This window comes from Rattus norvegicus, chromosome 14 (genome assembly GCF_021556685.1).
Source record: "Rattus norvegicus strain SHRSP/BbbUtx chromosome 14, alternate assembly SHRSP_T2T, whole genome shotgun sequence".
NCBI lineage: Eukaryota > Metazoa > Chordata > Mammalia > Rodentia > Muridae > Rattus > Rattus norvegicus.
The window spans coordinates 63,231,972-63,244,787 of NC_141547.1; the positions used below are offsets into that span (position 1 = coordinate 63,231,972).

General features: G+C 45.7%; 1 long non-coding RNA gene across 1 annotated transcript; it reads left to right on the forward strand.

Annotated features, from left to right (window-relative positions):
- The first annotated feature begins 1,688 nt into the window (after positions 1-1,688).
- LOC134481756 (uncharacterized) lies at positions 1,689-12,816 on the forward strand. The gene is made up of 2 exons (XR_015637052.1): positions 1,689-1,875; positions 12,481-12,816. It is a non-coding gene; the product is annotated as an uncharacterized LOC134481756 (long non-coding RNA).

Below are 12,816 nucleotides of genomic sequence, written 5' to 3' on the forward strand. Positions count from 1 at the left end.
AGGATTTAGACAGAGGAAAAAGCAAATCTTGCTTAAAGGAGGCTGAAGGTTGCTCTCCATAAATCCAGAAGGTAACAGAAAGGCAGTTTCTAAAGCCTTCTCCAAGTAGAATAATGCTAAAATCCTGTTTTGCCGTTCGTTGTTTTGAGAGTCACATACCCATTCAGTTAAAGACTCCAAGTCTTGTAGTGCACAAACTGACTAAATGTCACTCAAGCTAGTACTTCCCGAACAAATCCTAAAAGATTTATTCTCAGTAACATTTCCACCCAGGAACTCTGTGTTCCATAGCACAGACTTCAGAAAATGTTCCTCATAAATATGACTAACTCAGATAATAGCATGACTTACTGCCTGCTTGAAAGACCTGAGCCTCAAGGCCTCCAAACCCAAAATACCTTCCTCCAAAGTTCCCTTTGGAAGTGAATGCCACGGTTTCCTACTCTAAAGGCCTTCTAAGGGATATGCAGCTATAATGGGGTTAGGCATTATGTCAGCTCGAAGGAATAACTCATTAGCTAGCTAAACATTAGCAATAATTAGTTTATCTAAATAGCCACTCACCACCCCTTGATTCTGAATGGAGAATGAGTCCCACAGGAATGGTCTCCATGAGTGGAGTGGGGGAAAAAGGGTCTTGGCATAGAGTGCTGGCTTGGCCTATGCCGTAGTGTAGTAAAGTAATGTGATGCCTAACCTTTGCTCTGCTGAGGACCACTGGTCTTTCTTTGCTCCCTTGTATCCTAAGTTTTAAAGAACACTGTCTCTTTTGCTGGCTGGGAATATCATTCAGTGAGTAAGAGTACTTGTTCATTCCCAAGTATAGACCTGATTCAAATTTCTAGCACTCACTAAAAACAAGACAGACAAGAGAGGGGAGGAGAAGCAGAGGCAGAAGGATTGCTGGGGCTTACTGATCACCAGCCTACCTCCAGATCCAGTGAAAGATACTGTCTTAACAGAACAAAGCAAAAACTGACAGAATAGGACACCGAATGCCCTACCTTTAGCCTCTGTATATGTGTAGGTGTGGACACATGCCACATGCACATATACATTACACACATACACACACACAGAGAGAGAGAGAGAGAGAGAGAGAGAGAGAGAGAGAGAGAGAGAGAGAGAATGGTCTCTTAAACACCAACTACGCGGTTCCATTTGTAGCTGTAGTCTCATGTTTGTTGACCTGTCTTTCCCTCTTCTCAGACAACGCTTCCCCCCTACTTTAGCCACTGGCATTCTAGAAAGAGCTTCCATAATCTTCTGAAATTCCTCCTTCTTGTTTCTAATCACTTAAGAGTAAGTCCTGGACCAAGCACAGTCATCGTGAACATCCCTGGAGGTTTTGGCAGTGGCACTAGAGTCAGCAAGTCCAGTCCAAGACAAGGAAGGCTGTGGGGAAAGGTGGCCACCAAAACTATTAGATTTGAATCTGAATGCTACCAGCAGCCATTTGTCCAACCACAGGGAGAAAGCTTTGACTAGAATATGTCCCCCAAAGTTCATAGGCTGGGAACTTTGCCTTCCAAGTGGTTAGAGCAGGAGTGGGGAACTTTAAGAGATGTTCCAAACTTAACATCAGATTAATGCCATTATTACAAAAGCCAGTGCCTCATAAAAAGATGGTTCTGAGTTCTCTCTCTCTCTCTCTCTCTCTCTCTCTCTCTCTCTCTCTCTCTCTCTCTTCTCTCTGGTTCTTTGACCATGGGACATTTTCTACCATTGGAGAGTACCACAAGTAGAAGAAAGGCTCTTGCCAGATGCAGCCCTTTCCAACTTCTGGGACATCGTTCATCATGACTCCCGTTCTGCAGTCTCTATGGTAATATGTTCTGGCTGTATCAGACGTCGACCACACTACTGACATTTGAGGTGAAGTTATCTTTTCTTTAGAGAGGCTGCACTGTGCCACACAGGATGATGTGTTGGTTACCTTTCTATTGCTGTGATGAATTTGTGATGACACACCATAGCCTGGACAACTATAGAATGAAGAGTTTGTGTGGGCTTATGATCCCAGAGGGTTAAGAGCCCATGATGGCAGGGATGCATGGCAGATGAAGCCTGAGAAATGACCACAAACAGGAAGCAGGGAGAGTGTACTAAAAGTAAAAGACTAGTAGACTAGAAGTAGAGTATAGCTATGAAATCTCACCCTGCCCCGGATGTACTTTCTCCAGGAAGGCTGCACCTTTTAAACCTCCCCAAACACTACCAACAATTGGGGGACTAAATGTTCAAAACCATAGGCCTATAGGGTGAGACGTTTCTCCATATCACCAGACATGGTTAGTTTTCGTCCTCTGTGTGCTTGAGGCTGATAGCATCTTCCAGCCACTTTTGGTAACCACACATCTCTCCGAATGCTGATAGTGCTCTAGAAAAGGGACAAAAGTCCCTCCCCATCCTCAGATGAGGAGCTCTAGTGTAGAGCATGAAACTTCTATTCAGAAAAGGGGACAGAGGGGACAGGTGACGAGAGAATGCCCTGGTGGCATTTGAGGCCTTGGCGCCAGTTGTCCCTGAGGCTCAACTCACTTCAGCTCTTCCTGTGGATTGATTTCATGAGCCAATTAACTCTACTGTTTTCCTCTAAGCCGGTTGAAGTTAAATTTCTTAGTTGCACACAAGAGTACTCAGTTAATCTATAATTTCCATTAGGATTTCTGACAAACTGCAAATAGCCCACTTTCTTTCTGCTCGGCGCCTCCTCCCCTCCCCCTCCTCCAGCGAGGCCTTGACTACCATTGTGGGACCTATGAGCCCCAGTTACGTGTTCAGTGAGAGACCAAGAACCATGAGGCTTGAATGGAGACTGTGGAAGCTGAATCGAATTCTGAGAGCTGTTCAATGAGTGGGCCACCTCCCCATCCTCCACCAGGACAAACCAAACAGCTGCTTATGGACAGATCATTTTGCTTGTTTTTACATTAATAGATGAAAGATAGATAGATAGATAGATAGATAGATAGATAATTTTATTTGTTTTATTTTGAAGACAAGTCCTACTATGTACTTCGGCTTAAGATGTAACCTAGGACAGCCTTGAATTCTGAATCCTCTGGCTCTGGGTCCTGAGTGGACTGTGTACCAGCTGTGTACCACCAGCTGAAGGGTATGTGGAGGTAACTGGGAAATGAAAAAATATTTTTTTCTTAATGGTGGTAACAGCCTAAGGAAAAAATGGAAGAAATGTAAAGTTGATGTTTCAAGGTTACAAGGAGACTGTGTGTGTGTGTGTGTGTGTGTGTGTGTGTGTGTGTGTGTGTGTGTGCATGTGAGTGTGGTAGTCATTGGCTATTTGCAACATCTAGAAACCTCTCTTTTTCTCTTACACACACACAGAGAGAGAGAGAGAGAGAGACAGAGACAGAGACAGAGACAGAGACAGAGAGACAGACTTAGTGCCTTGCAAGGAGAACTTTCCTAGCCCAGGTTCTTCAGAGTTTTAGAGTTGGAGCTGAGGGCCAAGGACAGGGCACTCAGACCGGATATAGCAGGGCAGCAGTGGGGTTAATAAAGCAAAACGAAACTGGGATACTTCCATACCATCCAGCAAGAAGATTTTCTCCCGAGCCCTGGGGTGGGGGATGGGAGGGGGGCTTTGCCAACCCATCTTCTTCCTGCATCACCCTGGAAAGCCTGATGCTCCAGGAATGAAAGACTTAGTGCTTTATGTCAGGCAGCCCTAGAACCCTGTTTCAGAGCAAGCAAGCCTTCCTTTTCTTTTTTGATTGGCTAGTAATGGTACTTTACTGAATATTAAATGTTCTGAATATCACACCTGTAAAGGGAATCCAAATCCTGAGGGAAGTGTGGAGTACTAGGATGATTTAATCCTGCTCTGAAATGAGGCTGCCTTGCTGCCAACTCTTTGTGGGCGCCTTCACTCTAGAAGCACTTTGGATGTGCACTCAGTGATGAAACAGCCTGGGCTCCTGCTGCAGGTGCAGTAGGAGAGAGATGTATGTTCAGAGCCATGGGTAGATGGAGACCTGCTCCTACCAGGAGGCTGGGACAGCTATCCTTCCCTGTGGAAGTCAAGCTATGGCTCTATGGTTTTCTGGGGAATTGGGATGGGTTGGACAGTCTGCAGCTGTGCCCCTTTGGTCCCTTCAGGTGGGCACCCATGGGAGGACTACAATCAGGAGCTTACTTCCTGCCTCAGAAGAAGCTCGCCCAACTCCTTGTCTGCATCCTGGCTTTGCTGTGTGACTCACTGGGCTACCAAGGCCACATGTGTACCAGGGGACTCATGCAATCAAGTGCAGCTAAATATAGACCTGGGGGGTGTATAGTTATTTGCTAGCACTGCTCTTACCCTGCCTAATTTAGGCAAAGCAAAGCTATGCCAGCATCCCTCCTTAATTCAGCGGATGTTCAGGTCAAGGAGAAATGAACCAACCATTTTAAATCCACCGCTGTTGAGAAGGCAAAGGAGGTGGCTGTGGATAATGGTGAGCAAAGTTCACTTGGACCAAAATAGAAGAAAGACCAGAAAATGACCCTTCCATAAATACCCTCTCCTTCCTGAATCTTCCACACTGTGGCCCTGTCCCTCTGCTGTCCTGTGCTTTATTAAAACAGGATCTTGTGTTCATTCCACAGTCAACCATTAGCTGATAAGGCTTAACAACTCCCAGTAGGTATTTGCATTTTAATAGAGAATTATTGAGAACTGAAAAGCTTGCAGGGTCCGCAAGAACAGAGCCAAGAATTGGAGGCTGTGGGGTGATGTTTCGGGGAGCAGAAAGTTGAGCAGGTCATCCTCAAGTTTTCCCGTGTTTATCTCATTCCCTTGCCAATGGCCACCAGTTTTCAGGACCTTCTGACATTCTCCTCTTGCACAGTCCCATCTCACAGATTGCATTTGCTGGCTGTGACTTGTTTGCACACTTGCAGAAGGAAGATTGGCTTTGATGAGGAGAAGGGGCAAATAGGGTGAATTGGGAAGTGTATGCATGGGGAGCTTAAGTCAGGATAAGACAACTGAAATAGAAAAGGTAAGACCCAGTACAGAAAAGATAGATGCATGGAGAATATGGAGATAGCCAAGTGCGTGGTAAGAAAGGTCAATTCACTTTTAAAATAGGAATGTTGTTCTAGTCTGTGAGGAGTGCATCCTGGCACTGGAGACAGCTTCAAGCAGAAAAGCAGAGTCCTGAGGGGAGGGATGGCAGCACATGGGAACTGTCAGTTACAACTGACCCACAATTGCATTCTGGGCAAGTCAGCCAGGCCTCTGCAACAGGACTGCAGTGTGAGCTCACCTCCATGATTGTGTAAAAGGATGTGAAAGCTTTCTGTTGGTGATGCTATATCCCTTTCGTGTGTGTTACCATTATTATCTGTGTATCAGTTCTATCATCTGCAGAACAGGGGTAGTAATAGAGCTAGCCAGAAGTTCTAAGAAGTGGCTGCAATTTCTACCCCTTCTGGAATCCATTCCCCTCACAGTATAAGTCTTGGAACTCCTCACATCAAGAATTAAAATCTGTCTCTTCATTCCCTCAGTCTGGGTTATCCTTGGAAATTTTCCTTGGTCAAATGAAAATGCATCAGAAATGAGGGTGCCCGACTCGAGTCCCAGCCTCAAGGGTTCAAGTATGTCATCCTTAGAATGGCTCTCCTGGCCCGGTCCCTGCTGGAAGGACCAGTTAGAGCTAAGTATTGGAGAAGACCAGATTCTAAAACAAGTAAATTGTTTCAGCAGAGAACTTTCCAGAGCTGCCACTCCCTCCCACCCCCTCCCCGCAGCAGCCCAGATGCCCACAGACAACAGGCAGCTGCCCTGGAAGCAGCCAATCATGAATGAGGGAACAAAAATAAATGTTCTCTGCTGAGAGTTTATGGCTGTTACCCAGTCTCAGAATAATAGATAACTGTTACAGTAACACTTTCACTGCAGACGGAAGCATATAAATGTGCAGAACTTTTCCCGATGCCAAGACCAGGATCCACCCTCCTCAAATGTTTCTTGTTACTGTTGTTGTCACAGTGGCATGGTCAGAGCATGCCCTGGAGTCTGATTGTTTATATACCTGCCAGGTTCTCCTATATAACTAGCAGCTCCTGGGTGATGGGAAATCTGATCCCATTCATCCTGCATGATCTATTTCTCCATATTCAGGAACATATAATTCAACAGGGGGATTGACAGCTACATAAAGCCTGCAGCGATAGTAAGCCTCCAAGAGTGCTGAGCACGGCGCTAGCAGAAAGCTAATGTAAGGTACTGATGGAGGTGATGATGGGCGGCAAACATCTCCTGCATCAGGGCATTTGTGAACAGGCAAGATGGACCAGAACAGGGCAGCCTTCTCCTGTGCTAGGCAGAAACATGGTCAGAGCGATGAAGGGCTGCTCCGGCTGTTTTATAGCCTAGCTGTGGCTCCTGCTTTCAGGCTCCCTCTCTCTCAGGAGGCTAACCGGCACATGATGCAAAAACTAATTAGAGCAAGTGTGGTGCCCAGAATAAGCGGCCTATTAAGAGAATGTGAGCCAAAAGGATGCAAAGGACATTTATTGTAAATCTACTCTTAACAAGTATTCATTTTTGTTCTTTCCAAGCTTTCCTGGGGGAGTTTATTGTTTCAGAAAAGGTAAAAACAAGAACGTTTTCACAATGTCCCTCCTGGTCCCCACAGAGATCCTCTCTGGGGCAGCAGGCTGCACAGAGCCAGCTCCCCATAGAAACGTGCAGGCAGCAAGGTTAACAGAGACTCGGGCAAATTCATCTTCATTTCATGTCCTCGACAGCCTCTCAACTTAGGTCAAGTCCAAGGAAAACCAAGTGATTTTATTAGAGGTAGGGAGAGGTGGTAGGAGCATGGGCACTCAGGCTTCATTCCCAACTCCAGGACCCACAGGCGTGGAGACCTTGACTTAGCTCCTTCGTTTTTCTGAGTCTTTATTCCCTCATCTATGAAAAATAGACAATGAGTCACCTTGCTGGGCATGGTAGTTTGTACTGTAATCTCAGTACTTGAGTGACGAAGGCAGGAGGAGCTGGAATTCAGTTACACGGGAAGTTCAAAGCCGATGAGGGTTATATGAAACAGATAACACAGAGAGGGAGAGGGAGGAGAGGGAGAGGGAGAGAGGGGGGAGGGGGAGAGGAAGAGGGAGGAGGAAAGGAAGGGAGGGAGAGAGAGAGAAAGGGGAAAGAGGAAGAGGAAGAGAGCCAAAGAAGAGGTCCAGTACATGTGAGTCAAGGGCTGAGAGTATAAGGCAGGCTAGTCTGATGGCTGAGGATCAGGCTTGCAAGTCAAACAGGCTATGTTCCAGCTCTGCCCCTTACTAGTCATCTTGCCTCTGTATCTCAGATCCCGTAACATCTTCAAAGTGAGAAAACCATTGCCAGCTCTGGGTAACCATGATGATCCAATGAGTTAGAGTAGATCATGGCAAGCCCACTAGGATCGTTGCTTAAATTTCATTACCGTCTGTCTAACCGCCTCACTTGAGTGCAGATATCCCCTGCTGTATAGCAGCCGTATATCCACTGCTGTAGATCAGCTCAGATGCAGAAATGGTGAGCGTGGACTGAAGCAAATCATAACTCAGTGAGTCACCAGTCCAGTTTGTGAGCAGAGAAGCATCGTTCAGTTTTTACAGGCAGCTGGGCTGCTAATTAAGAGGCCCTTAATCACACCACCTGCCGCAGAAGCCCTGCCCCATCCTGGCATGCCTGTGCTCTCCTCATTCCTCCCTTGCTGTCGCCACTGCTCCATTGTGCCTGTGTCCATTGAGGCACGTTAGCTGTCAAAAGAACCAGACAACAGCAGTATTCCTAGATCTGGAACTTACGAACCGCTTTGTATCCTGGGAAAGTAATACATGGCTCCCATCTTGGTGGGTTTGAGGGTGATAACCAACCAGGGAGCCTCAAGAGTAGGAGAAGCAAAGAAAACAGTTTGTAGAATGTACCCAAGGAAACAAAAACCTTAGTTTATACAAAACTCTACAGGTAGGCTTGTGTAAGAACTTTGCTCCTAATTGCTTCAAACTAGAAGCAATCCCAATATTGGGTAACTGGTGAATGGCTAAACAAACCATGTGACTTCCATACTGTGGAATACTATTTAGCAAACAGAGAGGACAGACTCATCGCTTAATGATGGGGACACATTCTGAGAAACATATTCTAGATAGTTTTGCCATTGTGCCAACAATACAAGGCATCCTTACACAAATATAGATGGCACAGGTTAATCACTCCTCACAGCCTGTGGGAGGTCATAGAAAGACACAACTAACACAAGATTAATGAGGCTGGTCTGGCATGTCATACTGTATTATGGTTGGCCTCTGCTTTTGTAAGTAGCAAAACAGAAAGTAGAGTGCAGTAGACAACCCAGGGACACAGTTGTTTCTTGTCATTAGCAAAGGTTCTGCGCTGTGGTAACTGTGCCAGGAGTGACTTATGATGGCGGTACAGTGGCATGTTTCCCTCACCTTCATCCCAAGTACAAGGTACTATGGCTTTACAATGCCTGCTGTCACTAGAGGGCAGATAGTTTTCAGTTCCATTAAAATCTATAGGACTGGGGCTGGAGACATGGCTCAGTGGTTAAGAGCACTGACCACTCCTCCAGAGGTCCTGAATTTGATTCCCAGCAACTACATGGTGGCTCACAACCATCTGAAATGGGATCCCATACCCTCTTCTGGTGTGTCTGAAGACAGTGACAGTGTATTCACATACATAAACAAATAAATCTTAAAAAACAAACAAAAACTGTCTCAGGAACAAAAACAATAAAAAGTGGTCTCTAAAAACAAAAGTCTATGGGACTGCCATTATACATGTAGTGTATCATGACCTAGCACAGTGGTTCTCAGCCTTTGGGTCTTAACCCCTTTGGGGTCCTGCATAGCAGATATTTATAGTACGAATCTTAACAGTAGCAAAATTACAGTTATGAAGGAGCAAGTTAACACAAGCACAGTGTAGATATGTCTTAAGTGACTTTAAGCAAAAGAAGGCAGACTCAAAAGGATACATGCTGTACGATCCTGCATGCAACACTTGGGATGCAGTTAGTGGCTGTTGCAGCCAGAGCGGGAGACCCTGGCTGGCTATGTGGAGCCCTGGTAAACTTGAGAAAGGCATCAGTAAATGCTCTATATATGGTCTGTGTTGGCACACGTGTTTGTCGAAACTTGTACCCAAATGGGTAAATATTATTGGATATTTTTCTTTTGTAATTATACCCCAACATACCTAACTTGAAAATGAACTCTTCCATAGGAGCCTTGGAGCCGCAAAAACAATAGAAAGAGACCTTAGTACCTCCCAAGGTCAAACAACCTCTATTTAAACAAACAGACAAAAAAGCAAAAAAAAAAAAAAAAAAAAACCCGAAACGCTTTATGCGTTTGTTTGCTTGTTTCACTTGTGTGGTGTGTATGAGCACATGGGGCCGATGGAGAAGGAGGTCAGAGGTCAGAGGCCAGAGGTCAGAGGCCAGAGGTCAGAGGCCAGAGGTCAGAGGCCAGAGGTCAGAGGTCAGAGGTCAGAGGCCAGAGGCCAGAGGTCAGAGGTCAGAGTTAGGCTTGCAACAAGGAAATCCAACTGATCTCCAGTCTCCACTCCCAACAGCAATGGGAGTTATGGGTGCTGAGGATTAGGACCCGGGTCCTTATGCTTGTGCACTGAGTGCTGTTATCCACGAAGCCAGCTCGCCAAGCTCAACTTCATCCATTTCCGAGGTACTAACGAGTCACTAATGTGTGTGGTTTTAACAGTAGGGAACAATTTCCATTCTCAAAGAACCAGAGAGGAATTCTGCTGTGCTAGAGCCCGACATGTCCTCCGCAGGCTGATGTTTGGGGCACCTGTGGCCCAACTGCTGGCACCCTTTAAGGAGTCTGTGCCACCTTTAAGGGGTGGGACTTGGTTGGAGGTAGCAGGTCTCTAGGAACTGAATTTAGAAAGCAATCCCAGGCCCTGCTTCAGGTGCTGCTCTCTCTGCCTCCTGATCTGTTGCTGAGTGAACGGCCACCTTGTGTTCCCACTGTCACAGCCAGGGCCACCCCTGCCCTGTGTCTTCCTCACCTTGCAGGCTGAAAGCTCTTTGAATGGGTGAGCCAGGTTTTTTTCTCTCACATATGCTGGTCACACAATGCAAAAATAATTCAAATCCCACCCAGCCAAACAGGTCCATAGCCTTTCCCCAAATCAGGTGCCAGGAGTCATGGAAGGCCTCAATTCGGACTCAGAGAAGAGTTTGGGAAAGGGCCGCCCCTGCACCTTGCCCGGGCTATTCACATCAGCTAGGAAAAACACCTCTTTCCACAAAACCAAGCAAAGTTAGACAGAGCTGAACACTGGGTGAGGACTCCCAGAGCAGACAGTGTCTAAGAGGAGGACAGCCAACACGGATAACAACCTAGGAATGGCCGTTTAGAACCATTCCAAACTTCTCAGGGTCCAGTCCTGCACAACAGGCCTGCTTTTCACATGCTATAGCAGTACTCAAGGGAGGACTGGTTGCTGTGAGTTACCCACCCTTTCCAGTTCAAACCGTTTCTCCGGCTCCAAACACACTTCACTGCTGAGCCATCAATGCTAGGTACTCAGAAGGATAACAGCACCACAGTGTCTGTGGACACTGAATACTCCAAGGCCGGGCGAATGTGGGAGGACACCAGCAACACTAGCCAGGCAGGATTATGCCAAGTGTGTGTGTGTGTGTGTGTGTGTGTGTGTGTGTGTGTGTGTGTGTGTGTGTGTGTGTGTGTGTCTGTGTCTGTGTCTGTGTCCTCATCGAGTCCCACCCTAGCCAATAAGGAGCATGTTATCACCACGGTACAGACAGGAGATAAAGGCTTATGAGAGGTGACACCATCTGCTCTTAAGCAGTTTATATCTTCAAATGCAAATGTTCTGTGAGCCCGTGTTAACTAGAAATGGTGATTTCTGAATTAAATTTAGACAGGTTGCAGGAGGCGAGAGAGGAAATAAAATCATAAAGGAGTGGGCAGTGGTAGCTGGGAGGAATTTAACAGCCAGTGCTGGCACGGGGCAGGGAGTCGCTTATACAAGAAGTAAATATTCCTACCAGTGACCACATTCGAGATCCTCCTGAGGTTTGCAGACTTCCCACAAACTTCACAATCAGCTTTCCTGAAAGGTGCAGGTAGGGAGTGTGTGTGTGTGTGTGTGTGTGTGTGTGTGTGTGTGTGTGTGTGTGTGTGTGTGTGTAAATATTAACTCAAAGAAAGAAAGTGTAAGAAGCACGTTAGTGTAGCAGATGGTATCATAGAGAGAAGTAGGGTGACTGAGGCAAAAGAAAAAGCTAAAGCCCAGGGGTGGATTAGAGGTCTCCCCACACTACATGGGGACCTTGCTGGAAGTATAGAAAAGCCAGAAGACGCCCAGATACTCCTTGCAGTCTGTTCCTTGACCTCTAAGGGGAAGGTTATGGGTACGGCTGGTGACTGATTCTGGAATCCAGAATGAGTCTTAAAGAATTTGTCTTGTTTGGGGTGTATTTGCTCATTTTTTTTGGTCAACTTGATACAAACTAGAGTCGTCTGGGAAGAGGGACCTTTAGTTGAAGGATTGCCCCCATCAGACTGATGGGTAAGCATGTTAATGAATATTTTCTTGATTAGTGATTGAGGGGTAAGGGTCCAAGCCACTACAGGTGGTGCAGTTCCTGGGCAGGTTTTCTTCAGTTGCATAAGAAAGCAGGTTGAGGGGCTGGAGAGGTGGCTCAGCAGTTAGAAGCATTGGCTGCTCTTTGAATTCAATTCCCAGCAACCACCTGGTGGCTCACAGCCCTCTGTAATTGGGTCCAATGCCCTCTTCTGGTGTGTCAGTGACAGCATGTTCATATACATAAAATCAATAAACCTTTTTTAAAAAAATAAAGGTTGAACACGCCAGTATTTTGATGGAATCACTTACATGCAGATGCTTGTAACTGGAGTTATAGACAGCTGTGAGCTGTCATTTTGGTGCTGAAAATTAAACCCAGTTCTTCTGGAAGAGCAATCAGTGGTCTTCAACCAGCCCCTTGTCATAGTTGTTAAAGAAGTCTCTGTTGAAGAGGGGCCAGGAACACAATGATTACTGGGCCAGGTTTAGAAGTAAAAGAATTACCTCTTCGTAGATGGATAAGTCGGTTACCTCTCTCCTAGGAATTTTGCATTCATCTCCATTGTCCTTTTCTCTTTGGATCCTTCATCTTTTCTACGTGGATGGCTATGAACTCTTCATGTGTTCAAAGGATCAGACTTTTGTGTATGAAGAACAGCAAGGGATTTTTTTTGTTGTTTTTTGTTTAGCTTTTATTTTTATTTATGAATGTTATTGATTTGGGAGAGACATCTTTTGCATGCAAATGTCAGAATTCTGGGGAAGTATTTAAATAATCAGCGTTATTATTGGACATGAATGTTTCACAATTTATGTCATATTTAGTACAGCCTTGTCCATTCAAACTTAAAACTTGTGCTTCCTTCTAGGTGGTTGGTGATTTACAGCATTCCTCCAGGGATTGGAGTCATTGAATCTCCTTTGGGTGAAAGAAGAGATTCAAGTGGCCTTTGTCAAGTGGCTTCCCCTCGTTTGCAACTTGGCTCACTGATGAAGCAGGAGAAAGAGTGAACAGAGCATCGCTTCACTGTGCTGTTGAGACCAGCTCTATTCTAAATAGCCCTGACATGTGTCTTTTCAGTTATTTGTTTCCTCATTAATGGACTCTGTTTCCACACTAGTCCACCAAGGGCTAAGCACTGTGATGTGGTCAAACATTTAAGTATTTAACAGATGCATTCCCCCATTTAAAATGTTTTAATTAA